Source organism: Triticum dicoccoides, chromosome 2B (genome assembly GCF_002162155.2).
Source record: "Triticum dicoccoides isolate Atlit2015 ecotype Zavitan chromosome 2B, WEW_v2.0, whole genome shotgun sequence".
NCBI classification, from domain to species: domain Eukaryota; kingdom Viridiplantae; phylum Streptophyta; class Magnoliopsida; order Poales; family Poaceae; genus Triticum; species Triticum dicoccoides.
The window spans coordinates 517,223,745-517,232,227 of record NC_041383.1 but is presented as its reverse complement, the minus strand read 5'-3'; the positions used below and the strand labels follow the sequence as shown (position 1 = coordinate 517,232,227).

Sequence of the window (8,483 nt, the reverse complement as noted above, 5' to 3'; positions counted from 1 at the left end):
CCCTCCCCCGCACCACCAGCTATCAGCACCACACAGGGCCATGCCTCGCCTCCCAACTAACTACCTCCAGCGGCCAAGACCCGGAGCCGCGACCGCCTGGATCCGGCCTCGCCTCCTCCACACGAGCCCCTACCTCCCTCCTAGCCCCCCTCGCCGTCCTCCTCATCCGGCGGGCCTATTAGCACCGGATCCTGCCGACGCCGACGGAGATGGCCGCCTCCAACCACCAAGGCCCGGATCTGTGGCTCTCTCTGGTCGCTGGCTGCTGCCTAAATCCAGCCCAGGCCGCTCGCGCTACTGTGCCGCGCCGGCAACGTCCACAGCGTCGAACCGCTGCTGCCGTCCTGCTTCTCGTGGTTCCGCAGCCACTTTCGTCGCGCTCCGACTCTCACCGGCGTCCACCGGGATCGACCTCCTGACTTAGCCATGCGGTTAAGCAGCAAGGGAGGTTCGCTGGCTTCCGTCGTGCAGTTCGCCGCGCCTCCCCACCGCTAGTCACGCAACCTCCACCGCCGCAGTGGAGCAGCGCCACCACTGTGGCCGTGCCCATCCGCGGGGATGTTGAGGCCAGTGCGACCAGGGCCTAGAGCTCGCCTCTTCCCCCGCGAGGGGCTCCGACGGCTCCTTGTCCCGCACCCTCCTCCACCTTTCTCTGGCGCTCGCAGGACACAGCCGATGGGTGCGGCGCCTCGAGTGGTTGCTGCCAGCGGCGGATGCAGCCTCGTGCCCCCGCGCGATCGGATCCCATCCCCACCACCTACGGCCACCATCTGTGGTACTGCATCTGCGGCCACGACTTATCTCCCTCGCAGGCGACTCTCTCCCTCTTCCACCGCCGATTTGGCCAGCGAGCGGCGCCACCGAGGTCAGCGGCTTCGTCGATGGTGGTGCTCTCTCACGCCCTCCGACGACCCCCTGATCCCCTCCCTCAGGTGAACTCTCTTGCGATGCAGCTCTGTTTAGGGGCCCGATTGCAAATCGTGCAGTTCATTTTGAGGCGTGTTTTTTGCTAGGATCCAGGATGCAGCTCACTTAGAAATCCTTTGGTGGCCCCGAACACTTCCTGCAGCTCTGTCCTGGCATATGTGCAGCTCTCTTCTTCTCTGTGTGCAATGCAAAAAATTTGGTTGATGTGCAGCCGCCGATGATGGCTCCGGCTCTGTTCTCTCTGTTGTGCACAAGTCCATGGACACGATTGCTTTTAGGCTTTTCATTTTGAGGGCTATTGTATTAAAAAAGGGTTATTTTGTACGGCTGGGGTGTGCACACGCAGTTCACCGGCGAGCCGCTACCGGTTGCAGCAGCACGGGCGAGCTCTCTTCTTTTCTACTGCTATTTTTAGTAGAAAATGGTGCTTTTTTTGTGTGTTGTGGAGTTTGCATGTCATGCTGGAGACGTTCATTGCACTGTCGATGGCAGTTTATACTTTGTAATTGAGAAGTGCCTACGTAAAATTTCAGTTCCTCGTGGCACCACCAGTATAAATTTCAGCTCAGATGCCCCCTTGATGTGTGGCATGCATCACCTTATGTTGAAGTTTTTTGCCCTCCAATGTGTGTTTTCAGCATTTTTGCATTGTACGTGCAGTGCACATGTGCCACCCCCTATAGTGCACTAGTATTGTTCGTGCAGTGCACTAGTCTTGTTCGTGCAGTGCAGAATGTATGCAGATAACTGCTCTCGTCTTCGCGGTGCAGAACACACGATGGAAAAAAGAAAAAGAATAACTTCCCAACAAGTCTAATGCGGTTTACTTACCCATTTGATGACATGCGGTTTTCTACACTAGTAAAAGAAAAAAATTATGTTGTGTTTGTTGGTAGACATTTAAACTAGTAAAAGAAAGTACTGACGTTCACTCTCAAGAGTGTTGTGGATCACTTTCAAGAGTGTTGGGGTTCACTTGCCGTTGTCTATGCGGTCCATTCTCGTTCATATTTTTTTATAAAAAAGATAAAAAGAATCCATGCAGCTCGCTTGATCCTTGTATGCAGTGCGGTTTTTCCTCTGAAGCAGTGTGATTTTATGTTGGATGAAGCTCAGTCGTCGATTTGAGTGTCGCAAAAAACCGAGTGTCGCAAAAATATTTTCGTGTGTCTCAAAATTCAGTCGACTACATCAACACTTGCAGTGCCTTCGGTCTTCGAATGTCGTTCACTTTTGAGAGTGATGTTGTTCACTTGCGTATGAGAAAAAAAAACGTCCGACAAAACAAATTATGCAGCTCGCTTGCCCATCCGATGCAGTGCGGTTTTCATTCAAAAGCAGTGCGGTCGGCCGTATGATGTTGTTCATCCCGTAAGTGCAAAAATTTTATTACGAAAGCGAAAAAAGTAATGCGGTTCACTTCTTGATAGTGTTGTGGTTCATTTACACCCGATGTGAAGTGCACTCTACTTTCTTGTTCTTGAAAAAATTATGTTTGAATAAAGGAAACCATGCAGTTCTCTTACCCGTGTGATGCAGTGCGGTTTTTCGTCCATTGCAGTGCAGTTTTCAGTCGGATGAAGTACCCACATCGATTTAGGTGTCGCGAAAAACAGAGTGTCCGCATTTCGGTAAATTTGGAATTCCTCTTAAACCGTAAATAATTAGAGAGAGTGTTCTACATGAAAGAGTTGCGTATTATCGATGTCTTACCAACGGCGTATCGTTTGAATCATTCCGACCAGCGGTTTGCAAAAAATTCTCCAAAAACGGCCGCTGCCACTCGTCGTCTGCCGCATGATTTTCAAAATTAACTTAAACCCGTAAGGAATCTCAAAAATATTTCAACATATGAAAATTGCGCCTCGTTAGTAGATTTCCAATGGTTCAAAAACTGGAGCGAAAACAGTACCGAAAATTTTAAAAAACTTGAAAAACAGAATTCGGCGATTTAGTAAATTTGAAACTGCTCTTAAACCGTAACGAATTAAAAAAAGATTTATATATGGAAAAGTTGCGCCTCGGCGATATCTATCCAACGGCGTATCATTTGCTTCATTCCGACAAGCGGTTTAGAAAACAACGCGAAAAAACGCTCGCTGTCACTCGTCATCCGCCGCACCATTTTCAAAACTGCTCTTAAACCGTGTGGAATCTCGAAAAGTGTTCAATATGTCGAAGTTGCGCCTAATCCATAGCTTTTCAACGGTATATTAGATGCCTTATTCCAATAAACGGTTAAAAAATTAAAGCGAAAACAGTACCGAAAAAATAACGCGTGCAGTTTTTTCCGACGAGAAGTTCACTCGTGTGAGTGCTGCAGCACACTTGGTTCAAAGAATGACGTGCACTTGCGTTCAGCGTGCAGTGCGGAAGTGGTGTGCAGAATAGTTATTCTGCTAATATTAGCAGAATAGACCGTCTATATATATATATACATATATTCTGATCACATGATATACATAAACACTGTTCTGATCACGGGATCAGAATAATATTCTGATCACAACCTGAACTGCCGGAGTAACGCGCCTGACCTTCCCTATGAACTAGGTTGAACTTCCGCCAACATTGCCCAAATGGGGCTTGCGATATACCGTTGGAAAGCTATGGACACCAATATCATGACCCAACTTAAATTTTTGGCAAAATGTAAGCGGTTTAAAAGCAGTTTTGAAAACCGTTTTTTCTTCACATAAAAAATGTGAATCGTATTTTCGATCGCATTTCTAAACCGTTTATCGGAATGAGGCATATAATATGGCGTTGGAAAGCTGCTGCAAAACCGCTCCTTCCACATGTTGAAAGTTTCCTCTAAGTCCCTATGGTTAAAGAGTAATTTGAAAAAACGTAAAATTTCGTAAACCGAACAGCTGAGTTCATTTTTTCGATGTCATTTCTAAACGGCTATCCAATTGAGGCATATGATATGGCGTTGGAAAGCTTATGAAAATGCACTACTTTTTCATCTGGAAAGTGTTTTCCTAATTTTGAACGGTTTAACAGTAATTTAGAAAACGGTCCAAGTCCTACCGAGTTCGTATTTTCAAGATAATTTTGTAACCGTGCGTCCGAATGCAGCAAATGATATGGCTTTGGAAAGCTTGAACAAATGCGAAACTTTTTGGTATGTATTGTTTCTCCCAATTCCTTACGGTTTTAAGTCATTTTTGAAAATGGCGAAAGACGAATTTTTGCCGTAATTTCTACAAACTTTATCTGAATTTGGAAAACAATATACCATTGAAAAGCTAAGGAAAATGTGAAACTTTTTCATGTTGATGGTTTTCTCTGATTCCTAGCCGTTTTCAAGTAATTTCAAAAACGGCAGGAGCATTCGTTCTACCTCTATCGCAAAACAGATTCTTCGAAAATGCACCGCGTGAAGAACCTGAACTTCTCAGCATGTCTACCTGAACTTCACTCTGTTTTTGACGTGCTTTTTTTTGCCAGTAGATCTCCACCCACTCATAGGAACACACACCGGAATTGAGAAAGTAATATACCGGTGGAAAGGTGATGTAAAAACGCAACTTTCCCGTGTTGATCATTTTTTCATACTTGCGACGATTTTAAAAGTTTTTCATCTAAAATTCATTCACTATAGTAGTCAAACTTCCTGCTGTTTGCACGTTGAACTTCTGTGACATATTTTCGTTTGTAATTTTCTCATCCATTCGTCCGTGTTACACAAATGATATTTTTTAGTACAAACCTCTCTCACAATAATTTTTTTAACTTTCTACGACGGAGGACTAGAACTTATAACAATAAAACTTTTAGACTTTGCTTTTTATTGTTTTTAATACAAAATGCACACCATGTAGTACGTGAACTTCTGGCAGTTATTAATCTGAACTTCTCTCGGTTATGTGAAAATATCTGAGTTTTTTATGAATATTTAATCTCATTTTCTTAATCCCTTTTTATGAATTTTGAAGCGCTCTACTTTTTAAAAGTTGAACTTCTTGTTATTTTATTTTTGAACTTCATGTTTCCATTCTTTAATAACGAGAAAAATCTGAGCTTTCTATAATCATCGAACTTCTCCATATTTTTAATATGGACTTCCTGGTTTTTATTTCTTAATTTTTTTCATGAATTTTTGAAGCGCTCTATTTTTAAAAGTTGAACTTCTTTTATTTTATTTTTCAACTTCTTGTTTCCATTCTATAATAACGAGGAATCTGAGTTCACTATAATCATCGAACTTCTCCATCTTTTTAATATGAACTTCCTGGTTCTATAATAATGAGGAAAAACGGAGTAGTTTTTTTAATTTGACCTTCTTGATATTGTATTAAATATTGAACTTCTTCGTTATTTAAATTTGAACCTCTAATTTATTTAAATGGGAAAATACCATTTTGTGTATAATTTTTGAACCGGTCTACTTTTTTTATTTGAACTTCTTGGTTTATTTTTATTAAATGTGAAAATCTGAGTTTTATAATTAACAAAAAACTTCATGAATTATAAAAATTGCACTACTGTATTATTTGAATTTGAACTTCTTAGTTCATTTTTTTATTAATGGGGAATTTTGAGTTTTGTAATCGCTTCATTACTTATATTTGCTTAGTTATTTAAAGTTGAACTTGTAGGTCTTCCTAGAATCGGAGAAAATCTATTTTTAATCCACAAGTTGAACTTCTCTGTTATTTTAATTCGAAGTTCTTTGTTTTATTCTTAGAAAGAAAAAACAATTTAATACACTTCAAACTTAAAAAAATGATATTCGTTTCTTTTATTTTTCCTAGAAATGGGAAGAATCTGAGATTTTCGTATACATCAGAGTACTCTGTTTGTTGAATGAACATTTTCCGATTTCATTATATTACTTTTTCCTCATCCGATCTTGTGGTGTTGGCTCACACTCACACACAAAACACATTTTTCACATATGAATTTTGCATACAAACATTTCTTTTATAAGATATTTTTAACTTCGGTTTTTTGTATGTATGAACTTCTGATTTATTAAAAAAAGCATACCCATAGCATGAGCACACCGAGCACACCATTCACGACCACCACATGCACGCACACACGACCATCTTATAAAAGAAATTGGTGGCGACACACTGTCAGCTTCCCAAGTTTTCTAAATTGGTTCCATTTATCTCAAAATGAGGTTTAGTGGCGATTTTCCTTCTCTGTTGGTACTAGCAGGACTTCACACATTCACCAAACATGCTAGTTACTAGAGAGAAAACCATGCATGCGTAGGGAGCAGTGTGTGGGTACCGCTACCGGCGTGACATTGCGGACCTCAGCCTTACACAACTCGTACTTTTTTGCTTGCTTGTACATCTTGCATGCATTTGAGAATAAATCTGGGTTGCAAACATATGTTATTTCTTTTGCCGAAATTTTCTGTGTGCTTCACAAGGCAACGCCGTGTCCAACTGTGATGAAACCCCAGATCAGGATAGAGAGCCCTTTCTCTACTCCCACGCTCGATGGCAAGGGTGACTAAGAGCAGCAGCCGCGCGAAGTTTCAGGGCCCGTCGTTGGCACGCGAGGCCCGGCCGTTGCTCGGGTTGTACATGACAGCTCATTGCTCGGGTTGTACACAACAGCTCATCGGCAGATGGCACGCATTAGCGTCGCATAATGATGTAGGACACCGCTGGCACCCCATGAAGGTCGGGTAGGTTGGGATGCTGCGGAGCCACATCGGCGGCGTGCAGTTGGCCAGATTCTTGGAGGAGCAGGGCTCCGGCCGATGTAGCCGACGACAACTACACCACTGGTATTTTCCTTCTGCAAACTTCCGGCGTTCTCATATTACTTGAACCTCTAAAATTATACTTCTTGAACTTCATGTGGTTTTTGCAAAGAACTCACCAGTATTTTTGTTTGATGAATTTCGTTTTTGGTTTCCAAGGCTTTTTAAACATACGAACTTTACTTTGTTTTCAATGGATTTTGGATTATAACAAGCACCTATGGAGCATCCGCACTTGCACAACAAATTTGACTCTAAGTGCTATATATTTTGTGCAGGTTAAAATACATATAACATGGTGCCAAACCGCAGAAAAAGACCAAATCAAAACTGCTCCCATATACTGTACCCAGCTGAACCTCGAGCATGTTACCTCAAGTACGGCCAAACATCAAGACCAGAAGCATTTACCACTACTGTACCTATACGGCCGACTAGCATTAGTATTTTTGAACTGCCCGTGATGGAGCACTTGGCGGTCAACAGCATCACGGGCTGTAGCTTGGCACTGCTCCCTCGGCCCGGCTGCATAGCACTTGGGCGGAATAGTTTGTAGGCAAATAAACAGAGCAGTGAATCATATGCTTCTGAACTTCTGTTTTAACTAACAATGTGAGAGATGGTGAATAACTTAAGACCAAAAAAACCTAGGACAACAGCAACAGCTAATCAATTACAAAAAGAGAAGCACTAGTAGCTCCGCATGGGACTAGCTTCAACTAGCGCTTCATGTTCTGATACAACACATCCACCTGCCAGCGCCGTCTTGTGCTTCTACAAAAACATAAATCTTGGTCAGGCTAATGCAGTCACGATGGCACAAACTTGCAAGAAAACTCTTTTTTGGTTGCATTTTTTAAGAAGGATCTGCGAAGAAACTAAAACCACAAATCGAAACACTTGTTTTTTGCACCCACATATACTATTGAACTTCAGAAAGCAATATCAAAGCTAGAACAAAACACGACCTTTTTTAACTAACAATGTGAGAGATGGTGAATTGAAGGACGTATGCACTGAACTTCTGTTTTCTCTGCAAATCGACGGATGGCATCCCGCTGTAAAATAGCGATGAGAGATGGCTGGTCGCATGAACTTCTCGCGAGCGAGGCGGAAAACTTGTGCGGAGGGAGAAGGTTACGATGATGTTCGCCCCAAAGTGTTGCAGGTCGCGGCGGCGTAGCGGACGCCGCACTGGCCGCACATGAGGCATTGGACTTCCCCGAAACTTCATCACGGCCTCCCAACTCCGGCCTAACAGCGCCGGCGACCTTGGATTGCAACGGTCGCATGTCTCAAAATCACGTACTGGTGGCGTCAGGGAGATTCAGCAGCTAGGCAGCCTCCTGGCCGGAGGGGCGTGTGCAAGATCCATGACCCAGCCACCTCTATCTTCTCTGCCGGATGTGGACACGCAGCTGCAGGTCGTGCCCTCCTCTTGCTGCAGGCCGAGCCCTCCTCTAGCTGCAGGTGCATCACAGGTAGGCACGGTGGACATCGGGTGGTGGCAGCAGTAGGGACAGCAAGGCTCTCCGGTTGACAAGCTTGTCGGATTTGGGCTCGGGGATGGAAGAGGGAACGAGAGGGAGGAGTGCGACATTGGCGCGCCGTGGTCGAGGATGAATGAGCTCGCCGGAGTAGCACAACCCCCGCGTTAGCATCCGCAGAACTAGTGGCCAGTGCTCAGATCCGAGGCCACTGGCGGTGTCCCGATGCAGTACGGGGTCGGGGTCGCTGGGGGAAGGGGGCGGAGGTGGCCATCGCGTCACCGCGGCCGGAGGATCCGGTAACAGGGCGCGGGGGCTTCGCCGGTGGCGGCGGAGCT

General features: G+C 44.4%; 2 long non-coding RNA genes across 2 annotated transcripts; one reads left to right on the top strand and one right to left on the bottom strand.

The window, feature by feature from the left end:
• Positions 1 to 6: 6 nt before the first annotated feature.
• Positions 7 to 1,552, top strand: LOC119364577. The gene is made up of 2 exons (XR_005174984.1): positions 7 to 932; positions 1,014 to 1,552. It is a non-coding gene; the product is annotated as an uncharacterized LOC119364577 (long non-coding RNA).
• A 5,673-nt stretch (positions 1,553 to 7,225) lies between these two features.
• On the bottom strand, positions 7,226 to 8,477 carry LOC119364576. Its single transcript, XR_005174983.1, has 2 exons — positions 7,627 to 8,477; positions 7,226 to 7,432 (listed from the first exon to the last, which is right to left on the bottom strand). It is a non-coding gene; the product is annotated as an uncharacterized LOC119364576 (long non-coding RNA).
• Between the last annotated feature and the right edge of the window lie 6 nt (positions 8,478 to 8,483).